At 33.7% G+C, this 19937-nt stretch overlaps 1 long non-coding RNA gene across 1 annotated transcript in view; it reads left to right on the forward strand.

Annotated features, from left to right (window-relative positions):
- The window catches only part of LOC141572116 (uncharacterized), a 347085-nt gene extending 339063 nt beyond the window's left edge, over positions 1-8022 (forward strand). Inside the window, exons 3-4 of the long non-coding RNA XR_012497281.2 lie at positions 1695-1878; positions 5321-8022. This is a non-coding gene — a long non-coding RNA (uncharacterized LOC141572116). The remainder of the gene's footprint in view (positions 1-1694; positions 1879-5320) is intronic.
- The last annotated feature ends 11915 nt before the right edge of the window (positions 8023-19937 follow it).

Raw genomic sequence — 19937 nt, forward strand, 5'->3', positions numbered from 1 at the left:
AATTACTCCTAATGCTAATTAACAAAACAAATCTTGTTTAAACATCTCTTTTAAAATAAGCAAATTTTTGCTAATTTTAATCAAATTTTCTAGGTAATATTAAACTTTTGCATATTAAGTAGAAACTTAGAATGCGTAGACACATTTGTTTCAAATATGCCAAAAGCACTATGACTAATGACAGAAAGTCTTTGTTCATATTGGCTTTCTGTATTATTAGTACACATTATAAGATAATTATATTTTAATTGGAAAAGATATATCAAGGATATATGAGCAACTATCTGAGTTAAAGCCTATTTTTATTGCTTAAATCTTGATTAAATTACCCAGATATACAAACCTTATGCATTTTGTCTTAAAGTCTTTCAAAATTAGCTTGAATGTGTCTAAAAATGGCAAGAAGAAAATTTTGTCTGTTTTCTGTTGCATGCGAGCATCAAATTATCCATGTAGTGATTGACTTGATTAATCTGTTTTCTCACCATTAGTCAATTACTTATCTGTCTTCTGTAAATGATATACTGTATCTCTAAAGATTTTATCTTTATAGTGACTACACATGATATGTCAACAAGTTGAACTATGTGCTGCAAAAAAAAAAAAAAAAAGGAAGTGCTGAAGAGCCCCCAAAAAAGACTAAGTAACATATTAAAACACATTATTAAGTATTTCCTGGTACTGGCTAGTTGTTTACTAACGTATTATTCTGATCAACTCTGGACTTTTAGATAACTCAGGAAAGGAAAACTGTGGTACAGGATATATGCGTGTTATATTCTCATTTCTGAAGTGTAGATTCTAACTTCTGATTTGAGGTTTGAGATAATATACATCAAAATGGTGAAGGAAGCAGTTTTTCAGTAAGGTTTATTGGGTTTTGATCGTTAGTTCTGGTACTTGCTGGCTATTTCATATTGGATAAATTGCTCAAAATTTCTAAGGATAAATTTCCTCATCTGTAGTATAATGCCCGTACAAAAGCTTGAAAGTAATGCAAGCAAGGTGTTTAGTACATAAAGCATTTAGTATTAGCAGTAAAATACTTAGTAATTTACACACATTGCACACACAAAAGTAAAATATTCAGTATCTATTATTTATGTACTTATGTATTATTACACATGCATTTGTTTACTTAAATGTGTGTGTGCTTTTTTTTTTCTTTTTTCTTTTAATCTCTTTTTTTTTTAGGAATTTGTGGCAGGTTGGGCTGCTTGGAAGCAGACTCTGAGAGAGAGATTAGAGTGCAAGGAGTTTATTAGAGAGTACTGTCAAAATCAGCATCTATAGAGAAAAAGGATGGACATAGGACTGGGCAATGGGGAAAGTTAGGCAGCAGTGCAGTCACAACAAGGTTCAACCAACTCCCTAAGCTCTTCAGCTGAAATAGCCTTTCAGATTTGGCTCTCATTGTGGTGAGGGACCTACACTTTCATATCAACCAAGTCATTGGATATAGATTTTTCCAACAAAGAGGCATGAACTTGAGCAACAAAGCTCTCTCCAATGAATGGCAACTCCCTGAAATGACACAACTGAGCATAATCTTCCAGTAGCATTCCCAGTACGTTCACCTTAAAGGGGAACCAAGCAGCAAATTTCAGCATCTATTACAGTAGTATAACTCCTCATAGGCTGTTGTTCTGGTACTTGTTCAGAAGCTCAGTTTCTTTTTCCTGTTTTATTTTTAGTGACTATCAATGGTTGTACCTCTTTTGGAATCAACTGAAGAAAGTTATGATGTCACAGAATTCCTGGAAGGAGTCCTTTGGCAACTTGCTATGCTTTTGTGCATGTACTGGACTTCGATGTGGGCTTACAAAATTTTCTGGGAACATTTTGGATAGCTCTATGCTGACTCATTGGTATTGACAGGTAAGCAACACTCAACTGAAATGAACCTTGTAAAGTAAATAAAATGAAACTTGCAGGTAGGGAAAGTGATTAAGTAACATAATTACCATTATTTAGCCTGGAGAAAAAAAAATTTACTAAGAATATGAGACCAGAGGTGGTTCATCCCTATTGTGTGCAGAAAGGATAAAAAAACAAAACAAACAAACAAAAACCTGATTTTTATTTAATAACAAGAGGAAATTTGGCAATAATCAGGTTGGTATTAACTTAGTAATTTTTTTTTAACTAAAAAAAACTTAGTATTTTTTACTTGGTTATATGTATACAGGGCCAAATAATGGGATGAACCAGAAACCCAGTTTTGTTGTTTAAATTGATTTGGTTGCAGTGTTTTGACAACCTTAAGAGAAAATCAATTTATTGGAATGATACTTGTTTAAAAGATCTTACCATACTCCAAGGAGGAGTTGGAAAACCAAGCCACAGGGCATCTTTCATAGACTCTGTAGGAGTTTGTGATCTTTCTCTTTAAAGGACAGCCGTTGATGTGATTTAACTGTCATGAATCCTAACGTAATATTTCTTATTTTCAAATTTGAATTCATCAGGGGTGATTGTGACTGTCTCAGATTCAGTAAGGTGCCCATTCCTGGATCAAATAATGATAGACAATGGGTGGGGTCATGTAACGCTCACGTGGACAATCTCTTATGGTAAATGGTGTATAAGGGGGAGGCAAGTCCCAGAAGTTTGAGACTCTATCTCTGCAATCATGTATTATGTTGAATTAAATACTCTTGGCTAAATTTGGACTGTATTCTGCTTATTCTAGGTAGGCAAAGATCAAAGGTGTGTATGTGTGTGTGTGTGCGTGTGTGTGTGCTATAATATAGAAGTAAGTAACTGAGAAGGAAACATTTAAATATATTTGAAAATAAGATAAATTCCCATCTGTTTGGAATGATTTAAAACATATCTCTTTACTAAATAAAATGGTATGATTTATATGATTATAAAATAATATGATTTATATGACTATAAAATAATCTTCCCCCATACACCCAACCTGAAATGAAAGCCTGCTTCCCACATAAAATAATAAAGTATGAACATATATTTATGCATGCTGTGTGTGTGCAGGTATTCCCATATATAATTTTTAAATCACAGAATAGTATTGCTTTTCACCTATTCAAGTTACAATAAAACTTAGTATTTTTTATTAATTTTGTTGGTAATGTATCCATATCCTTCATTATTTTACTGCCTATCATATTGGTCAACTAGCTGTGTCATGTTGATTGAATATAAATATGGACTTGATTGAGAAAAAGAATACCTAGGAATGTGGTAGCTGGCTAACTATGCAATGAGAAGCATATATAAAGCATATTTCTAAAGCAGCTGTTGAACTTTTAACCTGTAACAGATACTTAGTATGACTATAAACCCTAGTCCAAAAATAAATTCACACATGTGAGTAGGCTCTTCATCTATAGAAAATATATGATAGAATATTTTCTTTAATTAGTAAGTCAATTAGACATTGATTACACACTGTAGCACCATTGCAAGTTTTATTGTCACCATTCTGACTTATCAAGCTTGTATGCTGCCTTATATGTTAACAGCAGTTTTGGGTTTAATATTTGGAATTAATTTCTGAAACAGCTTAGACAGACTAAGCCTTCAGCCTGTCATTTTTCTAAATCTGATAGGATGGAATCATAAGTAGCTGAGATATTCTAGAGTTATATTACAGGCTTCAGTGATCACATGGGTCTATGATTCATTCCCAAATCAAAGTTTCTTTCCTAATATGCCTGATGTATTGCGTTTTATTGGCAATTTTCTTATTGGACTTGATGACCCTGCCATTTGTTTCCATTGTTACTGTTCCCTCTTTGTGGCATGGATAAGAACACTCTTTCAGGTCGTCTGGTTGTTTATGTCTTTAGCCAGTTACAAGTGCTGCTGCCCTTTGCTAGGTTCCTTCATTACCAGTCTTTTCTTGGATACCTGATTTCTGAACAGATGCTCATTCATGTTAATTTTAAATATTTATTCATCCAATGTGTCCAGTCTCCAGTAATCTAGGACTTGTTTTTTTTTGTTTGTTTGTTTATTTGGTTTGTATTGCTTTTGTGGCTCTCATTGGATGGTTGTCTCATGATTTATATGTCCGTCTCCTTCTAAAGATTGTTAGCTCAAAGAGGGTAAGAATTGTGTTTTATTTTTGTTACAGAACCAGAATCTAAGCACAGATTCTGAACACTCAGTGGCTTTTGATTGAAGGAATAAGCAACAACAGAACGTGAATGCACAAATGGAATCTTAGCGGATAGAAATGAAAGAAATTCAGGCAGCATAGAATAGAATGGTATATATTATTGGTTTGGAGAGGGTTACATAGGAAAGAAAATTATAATGTTGGGGGCATCAAAGTTTGCCTTTTTTTCTTTTTAGATGAATCTGACCAGACTATGTGTTATGACAAATGGAACAATTAAAGTGGCCAGAGGTCAGCATTTCCTATCTTTTTAATTCTTCAAGAATGTCCATCCACATGCATGTTTGACCTAATATTTCCTGCGCTCTTTTCTGTGTTTCTTTCCTTTCTGATAACTGTGAACTCTTAATTCTATATCTCATTCAAGCCTGTGCCCTTATTTTCATGATGCTTTTAATATCTTTTATTCAGCTTCCTGAATTTACATCTTATCCTCTTTCTACTCCCCTATTCTAGCTTTTCTTGCTATTTTTTTTTCATCCTTTTCGTTTCAGCAAATGCACAACTCAAGTAATAGATCATCTCTGAGTAGATACTCCTCGTCTCAAGACTTGTTTTCAAACTAGAAGCCTAAGGAGAGAACTCCAAAGATCATATATAATTGTGTAATTGATTTATTTAAAGCTTGGAGCCTGGATTCCAGTGAAATGAATCCTATACATAGGTTAAGACATTGAGATATTTGGCTTGTGGTAATTCAGGACTCCTACTGATTTTACTTCTGCTCAGGTTTTCATTAATGTTATTATTCCTGTTACAATTATAATAAATAGTCCAGGGTTTTCAGCACATATGGTTCATGAATTTTCTTTACCGTTCTCTCTTCCCTCAGATCTGAGTGGCAGGAGTAGTTCTTCCTCATGTACATGCTGTTACTATGTTTGTTTTTTTCTTAATATTCCTTAATCCATTCTGAGCTGGGATAAACACACTCATATATTTATGAGGCAGGATAGGTAACCTAGGAAATTGACAACCCCCTCCAGGATACAACATGAGGTCTCTCACTGATTAGACAAGTTACAAGTGACTGTATCCAGCATCTGCCACTGGAGAAGAACAAGAGCCAGTTTCATCCAGCAAGGCTAATCCCCTTGACAGGGACCTCACCTTTAGCTAATTATAATGTCATTATAGTCTCATTTACATTGCAATTGCTATGACTCCCAGCATGCATCTGATGCCACGACAGTTCCGGAGGAGCCAAATAAGGAAGAAACAGTGGAAAACTGAATATCTCACCTACGAGGAGGAAACTGAGGAGCCACATCAATGGGATGTCACCAAATCCTGCCCCTGAGAGGTATAAATGCCCCTCCTCGGGACTTTCTCCATGTGACTCAATCTCTGATTTCACCCACACTTCCATCTCTAGTGTGTACTCTTGTTTCAACAAACTCCTTGTGCTTTCCTGCATCTACCTGGCTCTTGAATTATTTCTTGTGCTGGAGACAAGACACTGGTTATGGTTGAGTCCTCTCCTGGACATCTCATGGGACTCTAGCAACATACAGATGGAGAGAGAGAAACTTTAAAGTCTCAGCAATTTCGTATCGATAAACAGGAAGTACTAGGATCTCAAGCTATCTGCAAAATATTTGCTACTGCTGAAGTTCTATGAAGTCTTTGGTGAAGTCCATTCCCCAGAAATACAGTCTTTAGAGCTGGGTTCTTATCCCTATACTAGTTATTTAAAGTTGAACATATATATCCATGATCATTTGTTCATGTCTTATTTAAAATTACATTATTACGTACACAATGGTCTTCTTGGTAATTTTTTCCAAGATGTCTAAAAACTAAAAAGCATTGAAAAGTTATTTTAACAATTCTGTTCATTCTATGAAAATAAAATCTATAGCTGAACATTGTTCATAAATTGTGCTTCTCTAAGATTGCTATTGTAACCTTGATTACTAATAGTTTCCTCCCATAAGATTGTGTGGAAGGAATAAAGGGGCAGTGAACCTGAAATGTCAACAAAGGTGAGAATATGTAGTCAGTACTCTTTCATACATTAACTTTTTATTTTTGATTTTATCCTAATGTTATTGTCAATTTTATAGCAGTAGAAAGTGGTACAGAGAAGTTAGTCTACTTTCTTAAAATCACAAAGCCTTAAAGGTCAGTGTAGAGTTCAGAGTCAGGCCTTTTGACTCTGGTGTTTATGATTCTTTCCTGTAAATCACTACTTGACTGAAGGACTTTGAACAAATGATACTGTATTATAGTAGACCCAGCAATAACACTTTGTTTCATGCTGTGTCAAATGACTATCTTTGCAATATATAAAACAATATGACATAACTGTCATATAGTCTTTTTAAAATATTTTTAAAGCTACCACAAAATTTCTTTTCATAATTTCCATTGTGAAAAATGACAAGAGAGTTAACTCTTGAAGTGTTAAATTATATGTATACCCATGCTGTGTATATATTCATGTAAAATCTATTTTATGGAAAATAGATAATACATAGATCTAATACTTTTCAAATGCCATTGTTTTCACTAGATTGAACTGTCATCTGCTCTAATAACATGAAACTTATTCTACTGCAGTACCACAAACAGCTATACTATGTTTTTTCTGACAAGCTGTATTTTTATTTTATGCTTCATTCTTGAAGCTTCAAAAATTGATACCAATTCTTTTCAAGACAATGTGTTCAACACAGTGGGGAAAATATTATTATTTTTTTTCTTGTAGCATGAGTAGAAGAATTTCAGGTGATAGAGTTTGAATATAAACTTTATCTCTACTCATAACTCAGAAGCTTGTAGAATACCTTGATAGATATGCAAACATGTTAGCTTTCAGTCATAAATTGTCATGCTATACATCCTTGAAAGCATTCATATTTGGAAAGCATATTCTCTTGTTTATAATTCAGGATTTTAAATATTGGGATTTCTAGTTCAAGTCTTATAAGAAGTCTCTCAATTTTATATATGTATGCATACATACATGTGCACATACAGGTAATTATAGCGTATTCTTTTATTCTGGGCAAAGCAGTGTTTGTGGTTAGTTTTATGGAGACTTTACTGTTTTTTTTATTTTTATTTAACTTTTTACTTCTTCTCACTCTGGCTGTTTGGATTAAAAATCATCTATGCCTTTACTTTTGTTATTCAGCCTATGTCTATATAAGGCTAATAATCCAAATGCAAATTGAAAATGTCTCTGAATTATGAACATAGGTAGAGGCTACATGAAATTAAAAATGGGTACTTACAAAAATGTAAATTATTTTTTCATTAAAATCTCTATGCACATTAAACAATGAATAATGATCTATTAATATATGTTTGTATACATATGAGTACATATAAATAATAGCTATGAATGCTAATATTTGTCAAGCAATTCCTATGTGACTGGTATAAATCCAGATTATGTGGAACCAGAAAGTTTTGTAATTTGGAAAACCTTCAGAAAGAAAAAAATACAAAATAGCACATACAAGATACAAATTACAGAGCATAAAAATGAATTTACTTTAAATAAGAAAATAAATCATTATGAGTTACACATTTTTTAAAAATCAAACCAATACACAAAAGAAGTGAAATCCAGAAAAAATACATTTTGTTAAAATAGCTTTAAAATTCTATTTTTTATGGTTGTATTGATTTTATCTTCTCTTTATATGTGATGATTTTGTCATTTTTTTTTTTTACATTTTAAGAATGTTATCTGTGTATTACTTTTTTTTAAATTAAATTTATTGAGGTGACAATTGTTAGTAAAATTACATAGATTTCAGATGTACAATTCTGTATTACATCATCTATAAATCCCATTGTGTGTTCACCACCCAGAGTCAGTTCTCCTTCCATCACCATATATTCGATCCCCCTTACCCTCATCTCCCACCCCCCACCTCCCACCCCCCTTACCCTCTGGCAACCACCAATTCAGTCTTTTTACTTGGTTGGTATATTCTTTTTAAGCTGATAGTTTAGAAAAGCTTCTCTCAGTCTCACAATGTGTCTAAGTATTACAATGTAATGTTTTTATCATTGTCAAATTTGGGAAAACCTTTATCAAGTTTCTTTCATATATTATTGTAAGATATCAAAGTATTTCAGGTATTCTTTTGCAGTGACTCATCATCAATACTTTGAATTGACAATACTCATTAAACAATTTGTCATCCTTGTCTTCTTGTTGCAATGGCTTGTTATGAATGTTTTATTTTTGTCAATATCAGTATTTGTATCAAGTCAATAAAAAATTTAAGCATACTCTAATGTGAAAAATCTTTGTTAATGAGACTAGCAAATAATTTAAGACTGTATTATTTCTATTCAAAAATTATCTTCCACTTAATGAATTGCTGATTTCAGAATGATCTAAAAAAATATTGCACTTTACTTTTTATTGCTGGAAAAATTTCTAATGACTTTATATAACACATGTGGAAATTGTTTTATTTTACATTCAATTTATAATTATATATCCTGCTATATCAAATGTATTTCTCACAGGAGAAAAAAAAATCCATTTTGACTTGGCCTCGAAAAAAATTGAGTTGTCTGCTTACAATTGTACATTTTTGATGACTGGAAGAATTACTGATTTGCTTCTAGTTTTGTACATTTTTCATTCCTTGTTTTTCTTCCATTCTCCACATGCTTCTGTTTCAGGTGTCAGAGGACATTTTACATGTTGGGACTCAGCCTCAGGCTCTGCTTTTTTAGGTCAAAATTCTGTGTTACTTTTCAAAGTGAGCAGTAGCAAGAGTTTTCTTGAAAGCCATTTCTACATTTCCATGACTAACATGTCTACATGACTTCTGTGGCTGACAATATCTGACTACAGGAAATCACTACAAACTACAAAATCATATCTCATGGAACCTAGACATATTATAATCTCAACTCAACTTCCTTCTAGCAAAACCTGCCAAATAATAGTTGTCACTCCAATGCCATCATAGAAAAGGGAAAGTGTAATGAATGAGAAGACTGAGTGGGAAAAAACTTTTGGTCTTCATTAACTATAGGTAAATCTTATTTTTTCTTCAAATTTCCCCCAAAATTATAAGCATGGGAACACATTGCCAGGTCCTCTTTTAAAACAAACAAATAAACAAAATCTGTTCTTATTATTGATTAGCATTACCAAGTACATACCTATAGGTGGGCAAGTGACTACAAAGTCAAAATAAGATTTCACATTATTTATATATCCAAGCACATATATCCTTTTATACTGTGCAATGTTTAACCAGTATATAGCCTGTATTCTTAGTATCAACAGTATCCTGTTTTCTTTAAGGGAATTGGCATGTACTTACTTTCATGATAATGTTACCTCTGGTGTTAAGTATTTCATACAGATTATTGATTGAAGAATAATACAAATTTTTTTAGATGGAAACCATTTTAGTCTCATTTTACAACGGACAAAACTGAGAAAGAAAGAGGTGAATAAACTTTTCTCAAGATGTTAGCTAAAACCCAGGCAGTCTGAATCAGAACTCTTATCCCTCTCAGATATTTTTAATTGGATTAGAAATAGTGACTTCAGAACCTGTCAGTGTCTATAATTGGTCTTGCATCTGATCAACCTGCCCAGTTCTTGTGTTAAGCTTCATTTAGATTTTTATCCTTTTCACACACACAAAACTGAATGGTGTGTAATAAGGCTGAACTTGACCTTATCTTAGGCAATCCTTTTATCTCTAACAGGGATAAAAACTACAAGAGTGACAGACATAAAGTTAATTCAATGCGTAGCAGAATATACATCAAGATGCATTTTGGTATATAGCCATGAGTATAAAGGATTTCCAGCTACATGCATCAACATCGATAAACCCAAAGAGATAATATTCATCATTAAAAAGAAGTTTCTGAAGTTTGTATACAGTGTAATTTCACATGTATCGAGTTCAAAATATACACTCTGTGTTTCTGTGTGTATATATGCATATGTGTGAAGAAAGCAAGAAAATGAAAATGATAATCACAAAATTCAGGAGAGTGGTTACTTCAGGTGATGTAGTTAGTTGTGTCAGAAGAATGGGAACCCTTTTGGGTCACAGAAGGTCAAAAGGAAACTCCAAAGATACTGGAGGTATTTTTTTTTTAGTTTGTTTGTTTTTTAATTGTTCTTGTGATGCCTTAGAAATATATGTAACATATATTAGGTATTAAATACTTAATTAAAACAACCAACACCTTTCAATAGGATTTGAAATAACTGAGTAGATAGTGCAATTGTTTCAGTCTGGGAAAGAACAAGCCAAGGAAATATAGACAGGAATAGAAGAATTGGATGAAGTTATAGGCTTGAAAAAAAAAAATGGTCAGGCTGGACATTGTTATTCTGAGGATGGCTTCATGGGCAAGCACATCTAACTGTAGGTCAGAATTTGAGAGAGTGAACTCATTGAAAAGGCCAAGTGAGGTAAAAACATCAATGGCCAGTGTCCAAGTTGAGTCAAATATCCTCAATACAGAATGAAATAATAATGTCTCTATGATTAGCACTGTCTGAGTGACAAGTATTTGAGGGCAATGTAAAGAGCTAGAGGGTTGATACTGCAATGTCTGGCAGCGTTTCAGTCCTTTTCAGCACATATGTGTCAAACTTTTACTATAGACCACAAACTGTGCTGGGTCTTGTACTACGATATTAAAGAAGCAGTCACATGGCTCCTGTGATTTTTCAAGAGCCCGCACTCTCTTGTCCTTCAGAAAACATGCCTCAGAGAAAGTGGAGAATGTTATAAAAACTTAATTTTTGAAATATTAGGACAGATAAAGAAAACCAGTTTGGCAAAATTGAGTTATGGGCTAAAGATCCCAATTACAGGGGAGCTATTATTAAAAACTCAGCAACTGAGGACTGGGATTTAAGGTAAAATTCTAGTCATTAGGGAGATAGGATAAGAAGATTAGAAAATAAAGCAAATGTAATATGATAATTGATGAAAAAACCTCAATATTGAATTTGTAAACATAAGGCTAGCGGATGATTTTGTCTAGCATTAAAGCAAAGTAGAATAGTTTGTGATAAAAGACATGTAGGGATGAAGTGGTTTTCATTGCTGAGATGAATTGTACATACATATACGTGTGTGTATGTGTGTGTGTGTGTGTGTATGTGTGTTGTGCATGTGTTCTGTGTGTAGAAATAAAGGTAGGGGCAGAAGGATTGAAAGAATGTTACAACAGTGTATTGAAACCAACTTGGTTTAAAAAATGTAAAACTTTGAATTTAAGTTTAAAAATCTCAATTTTACAGTTATTAGAAGTGAGTCTGTTTGCTTAGCAATATTTCACTGTAAAATTAGCTGGATATTTTAAGTGGACCACAAGTTCAAAACTGTACTTTATTCATAAAACAATGAGCTCAGGTCCAGTGTCAGTGGTCACATCACCTCTGTGATTTCGTAGATTTTTATTCCTTAATACTATTAAAATAGGAGCCCTGTTTGTTTATTGGTTTTGCTATGTTAAATGTTCATCTTTTTCAGTGGTCTGTGAAGCTGTTATAATAATCTAGCATTGTTTCTAGTACGTAATGTGCTAATATTTCATTTGCACTTTCTCATCCTCTCTCCATCTTTCTCTGCCATGCTCTGTGCCCAGGGCTGCTGACCTCTGTGGACTGCATCAGTGAGCATTCTGCTTCTGGCTTCTGGTTGCATTTAACAAATATGAAGTATCAATGGGAAATCAGAAGGCATGAGGAGAGTATGATCAGAGCATTTAATTTCTGCACTCCCTCAAGCTGGGCCACTTGGTCCCTACCAAAGTCATATCTCCTGCCAAGCAACCATTTCTGACAACCATGTCACTGGATGATGTAACCACTCTCTCTTCTTTTCCCTTCATGCTGAAGGGAGGTAAGAGCTCTTCTCTCTTGCAGGCCCCAGAGATCTTCACAATTTGTTGGTTGTCTGTAACTCTGCCCACAGCACAGTTTGTAATACTTCCTTTACTAAACCCTCCTTAATTACCCATGTAAAGTGACAACTCATTCTTTCCTGAACCCTACTTCTTACACAAAGTACACGAAACTTATTATTTCTATGAAGTTTGCTTTTCAGATTGAATGAGATCGCAGTTCTGATGTATTTGCATTGGTTAACCCACACCTGAAATTAATTTCAACAGAACTGGTGTGTAACAGACTGGATGAAAATCATGGTCTCCAGAGCTCCTGACTGACATACCAAATGCACAGACAAAATTTTACTTATTTTTATTTATATTTTCCTCAATTAAAGGCAAAATGTTTTTAGTGACCATAATTACCCAATGACAAAAATAGCAATATTTTAATATAATGCATATCCTTTCATTGGAAATGTACAAGCAGAGGCCCAATCACCACTGTCAGGGCTATTTGAGGAATAGTCCCATATTCGATACAAGTTGAACTTCATGAATTCTCAGGCCTCTTATTACTCTGAGTTTTTAAGGGAGCATTTGTGTTTCTATTAGGTTGGTGCAAAAGTAATTGCGGATTTTGCAATTTTTTTTTTTAACATTTTAAACCACAATTACTTTTGCACCAACCCAATAGAACCAATTGCTGAAAAGTGAGAAAATGTTCCTAACAAGCTTAATAATGACATGATATAAGTTGAGTCTTTTAAGCATAAAAATCCAATTCCCAGGGCATGCATGAGCAAGGTTAGGGATACTGCAATATCTCATTCTTTTCCATACCATTTTTAATCCTTTCAAAAAAATAAGTGGACTATATCACATTTTATTAAAAGAGCATAAATACCAAGATTCTTGGAATTTTGCAGGTGTCAAGGAGAAAGAGAGAAAGAAATCTAACTTTTTGTCCACTATTACAAAGTCATTGATTTCATATCTTGTGTTTATTTATCAGATTAATAGTGATTTTATATAATTTGGATTTTAATTGCATATAGCTTTTCTGTTCTTTAAAATATCGACTCATTTAGTCTCATATCCAACTCTTTTAACCTCCATATGCCAAATCCTGGAAACATAGAATGCAACATATGTTTTGAACAAGTGAATTTCAAACCTAATGATTTAGAAAGAAAACTTTCCTTATTTTGCTGTCAAAAGCAGCATCCTTTTTCTAGGTTTATGAAGTGAACTTATGCAAGAATCCAATATCACCTAAGTCACTGAGGCATGCTGCCATCAAGTTGAACATCATATTTTACACAAGGCACTTTCTTTCAAAAAATGAGAAAACTATGAACTTGCCTTTGATTATGGGGAGAGTCTTGAGACATGCTATCAGTGAAAGAGATGAGGGTCTGTCTAGTTGCACTTATAAAACCTATCAACCTCTTCACTATTCCCAGCGTCAAAAATCAAGAGAAAGTAGACAGTTTTATGTCTAAATATAGACTAAACTTTCTCAATGTGTGGTTTTCTTTGTCTTCATGAATCCCAGGTCTGAGATATCAGGAATTATCTTTTTTTTTTTTTTTTTTTTTAACTGAAGTGCCTCCTTTTCTCCTTTCCTAATTTAACTCACAGACCCTTAAAAGACAGTCTTATGTGATATGTTCTCTGCGAATGCTAATTTATGATTGGCGTTTTGATGGAAAGCTGTCAGGTGGCCTTCTTTCCCTTTACTTTGTCTACATTGATTTATTGGAAGGAGAAAGATGCAATTGCAATGACAACTTTTTCCATTTAGGCTTCACAGATATAGTGCATGCAATTTCCAACGATTAAACAGAATGCAGCTGACAGACTGGGCTTTCATTACTGAGTCATGGAGCAATGACACAATTTTTAATGGCATTGGCTTTTTTTTTTTTTGGATCCTTAGGTCACAAGTAAGTACACTTTTGGTAGCTCCAACATTATCCCGATTTGGACATATGAAAATCTTCTAATTTGGTACCCCAAATGTCAAACTTTGATTGGCAGCTTTAGTTTCAGGGTGATGGATGATCAAAATGACAAGTCCATTACAAGTTAAGTGTGTTTAGAGAGATATGCAGAGAAAACTTCAAGTAGTTACCCAAACTCTACCTGACACTTGCTGGAAATAAATTTTGTGTTTAATTGTTTCACACAGAAGACAATAGGTCAGACAGATTTTAACACATCGATAACTAGTGTGGGATTAACCGTAGACCTTATGTCCAACCCTATCCCACAGTCAATTTTTGTTTCTGCCTAAGTGGCCTTAGTTACTGGCGGAAGTGACAAAGATCTTGGCCTAAGATTGGGAAAGGCAGAATTTAGGGGCACATGTCTATGACAATTCAACTTGATTAGACTCAAATTGAGTCAAATAGAGTATGAACCAAAATCACAGGAATTGAATTCAAGGAATGTGGTCCTTGAGTTCCTGTTTCTGTGCTGATTTCCATTGCTCAATTAGCTTACACTATAAAACTTTAGATATCTAACTTTAAAGGGCTTTTGTTGAAAATTAGAATTAATTAATTAACTACTTGCAGCTACCAAATAGATTATTTTCTCAGCCACAGAGATCCTCGGCAAGTAGGTATTATTCTTTTTTTCATGAGGGTAGCAATATTGAAAATCCATCGAAAACCATTTTTAAATACAAACAATTTAGAAATTGTAATTTAACGATATTATTCAACTCAGACTTTTTAGGAATCTGCTATGTGCTATATCTTCTACATCCTCTTTTTGGGATTCCAGATCGATATAGGCTAAGGGAGCAAATGCCATTACTCTGTAGCACTTCTCCCAATTAAAGAAATCCAAGTTCCTGTACTTTTATTAAAGATAACTGAATCTATAAACATTCATGGGAGAAATTCAGCATTTATTTGTATCTACTTATATAAATTAAACATTTATTCATATCCATTTATATTGCTCCCAAGTCCTAGGTACTACACTTGGGACCATTTTTGTATCAAGGGTTGCTTCTGATTTTTGTTTATTTTTAGAAATTGTTTTCTAGGTGTTCATTTTGCAATGATACTGTTTTGTTTTTCTTTCTAATTAATTCAACAAAATAATTCAACTCAGCCTTTTTAGTATTCTATTATGTGCAAGTTCTCTGCTAGCATTTTCTATGTGCTAGAAATGATTCCAGGCATGAAGGTTAAAAGTTTTCCTCCTTAAATGAGCTTCCATTCTAAAATATGCCTCTTTTATAATGGAAATGCTATAAATTATAAAAGAGTAAATGGAGAAAGAGAGGTGGTTAAAGAAAAATTACAATAGTGTCCCTATATTGGGGCAGTAGGCAGTGCTTTATTAGGACTCACCTTTTTCCCTCTGCCACCACTAGTTAGATCTTTGGTATTCTTCCCTGGGTTTATGGCCTTTTGAGTATATTCTCTTCTCTCAAAACAACTCACCTTGAGCTTGGTCTTACTGAATACCACAATAACTTCTAAATGGTGTGAGAGTAATGTATGCATAGGACACTTAAAGATTAGTTACAGATTAATTTAATATAAATCAACAAGTTAATTTCAACCAGGATGGTTTAGATTTTTAATCGTAGACCTAAATTCTAATTCTGGTTCTACTGCTCCCAAGCCAAATGTGGTAGGCAGATTTCTACAGCTGGCAACTGCTGGATTCCTATCTCCTGGCTATCCAATCAAACACTAAGCTAAGCACTACTGTGAAAGGATTTTGTAAAGGTCATCAAAATCTCAATTCAGTTGACTTTAAAATGCAAAGATTATTTTTGTAGGCAAGACCCAACTGGGTTAGCCATTGAAAAGCAAAGAGTTTTCTCTGGCTGATGGCAAAAGAAGTCGAAGAGTTTTGAAGCATGAGGTGGGCTCAACATGCCATTGTTGGCTTTGAAAATGGAGGAGGCCACATGCTAATGAATGTAGTAATGCTGGAAACTGAGAGCAGGGACACCGCGTAGCCAGTAAGGAGAAAGCACCTTAGGTCTATAACCATGAGGAATTAAATTCTCCCCAAAATTTCAATGAGCTTGAAAGTGGATTCTCCACCACATACTTCAGATAAGATCCCAAGCAAGCCAATATCTTGAGACCAAAAAGAAAGAATCCATTCATAGCAGGCCAAGCTTCTTCCCTACAGAAGTTTGAGCTAATAAGCAAGTGTTATTTTAAGCCACTAAATGTATGGAAATTTGTTATATATCAGTAGAAAACTAATGCTCTGGGGAACCTTATTCAACTGAACAACAAGTGTGCTGGCAGTCAGTTTCCTCATCTACAAAATAAAGGTAATTATAGTACATACAGGCTTATTCGGATACTTGAATAAGTGAGAGTAAAATATAATGCAAATATTATTGTCATTATGAATAGACCATTAAAAGTGCATAAATAGTTGTTTTCAGAATCTAGTTTTGGATATAGCTGTTGCTAATTTCACACTGCATATTACTATATTCCGTTCTATTGCTGTTATAAGGTCCTTTTATTAAGTGCCATAAGATTCCCATATGTCTTCTTTAGCTTTCCAATTAGAGTTGCTATTTCTTTAACTGCCTAAGAAGTATGTATGTTAATGTTTTTAATCTCATTTTTGTTTGCTTCTTTAAAAATATTAATAGTGTTTTTGTCCATTCCTATTTCTAGTCATGTAGTTAAGGACACAGTCCTGGTTATCTATACCTTCAACAAACAGATTAGGTCTATACAACCATGAATAAGTCAGTTTACCCATGAAAAGTCCTATATTTACGCAGTGGAATTGGCCATTCCCCTTCTATCTTTACATAGAAACCTACCAAGTTCATAGCTGATTTTATAAAAGCTGACTTTTTTCTGTGAGTAGACATTAAAGATTTTCAAGGGTTTCTGGGAGTAGGCGACAAAAAACAAAAACTATGAGAGAAGGATGATAATTACCTGTTATAGGAAGGACTATATACTTAAATTGGTAACTTGACTCCATGTGAAAAGTACACTTGGTTACTTTAGCAATGTTATTATTCTGATATTTCATAAATATTATGCTTATGCTTCACAAAACAGTACACGTTTTACTATTATAAATGTTTAATGAATATGTTTTAGTATAAAATTGGAAAGTTGTAAATATATAGATAAAACTCTGTTTGAATCAAGCCAAAAGTGTTGATCCTGCTCCTTGAAATGAAATTATTCTCAGTGCAGATCCATTCAGGATAGCCAACTGACTTTATTCTTCTTCATCAAGTGATTTTATTCATATTTATTATTTCTAGCAACATGAGGGTAATTCTACTAATCTAAAAGTATTTTTGAAATTATGTGTGCTGAACTTATATCCCAAACATGAGTACTATATCTATTTCCAAATCATGCACTGAAAATAATCCTCTAGGGAATGAGCAGTAAATATTGGACCTTTTTTTTTTCCCCTGCTTAAATCAATCTTGTATATGTAACTGTAAACTGTTTCTTAATGAGGACAAAATATTTGAGTGCTTTAAAAATGTTAGATCTTAGCCTAAATATTCATATACATTCCCAGATGTCTCTCTATATTTTCAGAAGCTTTGCCTGAAAAGAGAGATATACTTTCAAAAATTCTGTAACCTATAGGACAGCAAGACCTTTCAGAAATTGTAAAGTTATCCCACAAAGAAGCAGAGACATAAAGAATGCATAGACAGCTACTTGCCAATTACTGTGTCTTAGATTGCACTCCGGCCTTCATGTACAGATTTGCTATTCTTGATATTATCTTTGATAGTGTGACAGTTTTGAAAAGTTGGCCTAATAGTCAATTAAATTTCCAACTGTGAGAACTCATTGATTTGACGAACTTATATCATTGAGCTTATTCTTTTTTCACAGTTTCTCACTGACTGATAATCATTAATTCCATGTATTATTAAGTTCCCTTGGGCTGCAGACTCAGCTTTCCAATTTGGAGGCGCCTAACTAACCTAGGACCTAGGATTCTCTTAGTTGACATTAAATGGATATGCATGATTATGATGTGAAAAATGTGAAGACAAGAAAGAGCAGTAGAAACATTCCTCTTTGAACATTTATGTAGCTCAGTGGAAAAAAAGATATAATAATAATTTCCTTGACGCTATGCCAAAATATTTCTCTAGTGTGGCTGAAACTATGTGGTGACTAGTATTTTTTAGTATTGTTTTAATAAGTTTACTTTTATCTGTTTTTCTGCTGCTGTTTATACAGTTGAAGCAAAACATATGCAAATATATTCATAATATCAATTGCTGATGACCCTGAAATTGTGAAAGGCAATAATATGTCTGATTATTCCAGAATTTCAGATGCACTAACTACTATGGATCAATGTAGAAGAAATAACCCCTCAAGAGTTCAATTACCATCCATATTTCCTACTATTTGGAATGTAAATGGTAGATTAATTTCCCCTAGGAGAGTGGAAGGATGCCTATTATCTTTTTGTGTTGTCCTTTGCTAGCTGAGAAACTGCCTATATTTTAATTTGAATAAAGGGAGAACCTTCTAAACCCAAGAAAATGTCTCATTATATATGAATATCACATATAATAAGAAACCAAAAAGTAGTTTCCTTGACTCTTATTGATACCATGTAGAACATAGCAACCCTGAATGGATTCATAGATTGCATGTTCACATCACTTCTTTGCTTAAAATTCATTGCAGGGTAAAATACTAACAGCTTTTAATGAAATTAAAAGTGTTTCCATATGCTAGTACAAACCTACCATATTTTTTTTTCCAGGATCGTATCAGCCATTTACTGTTTTCTCTGACTCATCTCTAACTTTCTATCTCCCAAATGCTGTTTACTCTGGACTGTCTTCTCCATGCCTTTGATAATGGTGTTTCTTTGATTGGTAGAGTCCGTCCTACCCTGATTTTACCTTTTTCTTCATGTGGTGATCTTAAATTACCGTTTCAAGATCAAGCTTAAATACTAGTACCCATCTGAAACCTTCTCTAATCCCACAAGACAGAATTTTCTGGGTGACCACATAATTTCTACAGGCATCATCACGAGAATGATTCTGTATTATGTACAATTGTCCATTTTTCTGGCTCATTCATTAAAAGAAACAGTTTTTTAAGTCAGAAACTATGTTTTACTCATCTTATATACTTATCTTTATTAATTATTGTATGAAGAAACCCATACTAACAGATGCAAAGGTACCATTGCATCAATGATACAGAGGTTTATTTCTCTTGTGCATGATATAGTTCAGCTAGCCAGATAATTGTGCTCTGAAAAGTCAGTAGGGTTCCCAGGATTTTTCATTGCCTTATTCTGCCCACTCCTTGGCTGTCATTTTCATCCACATGGCTGAAGGCAGCTGCTATCTTCTTCCCTTTCTGAAGAAAGGGAAAAGAGGCAGTGCTGGGAAAGAACCTTTGGTTTTATAGATGACCTAGAGGTTGTGCATAATATACACACAAGAATTTATGCTTACATCTGTTTGTTTAAACCCGGTCTCAGGGCTGTACTCATGTACAATATAGGCTACAAAATGGTGGTTAGGTAGGTGGTCAGGTGCCAAGTAAAACCCTTATGTCAGAGGTGAATTTTGTTGCTAAAAGGAAGGAAAGAATAATGGATACAGAGGAAAGATTAGTAGTCTTTTCCCGTGTACCTAAATAGAGTACCTAGCATGTAATAGGAGGCCAACGATTGTTGTTAAATAGGGGAATGCACGAATGAATGAATGGAATTGCATATGGAAATTGGCATACAAAGAAAACCATTTTTCCAGATATTTAAAGGACTAATAAAAAATGAGCAGATTCTATATCTTAGAATTTGCAATATTTCAGCTGAACACAATTAATACTATGATTTATTTCAATGAGACTAATTTTCACCTGCCAAAATCCTATTGATGCACAATAAGATCTCTCAAAACAGA

This window comes from Rhinolophus sinicus, chromosome 14 (genome assembly GCF_057876585.1).
Source record: "Rhinolophus sinicus isolate RSI-liver-muscle chromosome 14, RSI-T2T, whole genome shotgun sequence".
NCBI lineage: Eukaryota > Metazoa > Chordata > Mammalia > Chiroptera > Rhinolophidae > Rhinolophus > Rhinolophus sinicus.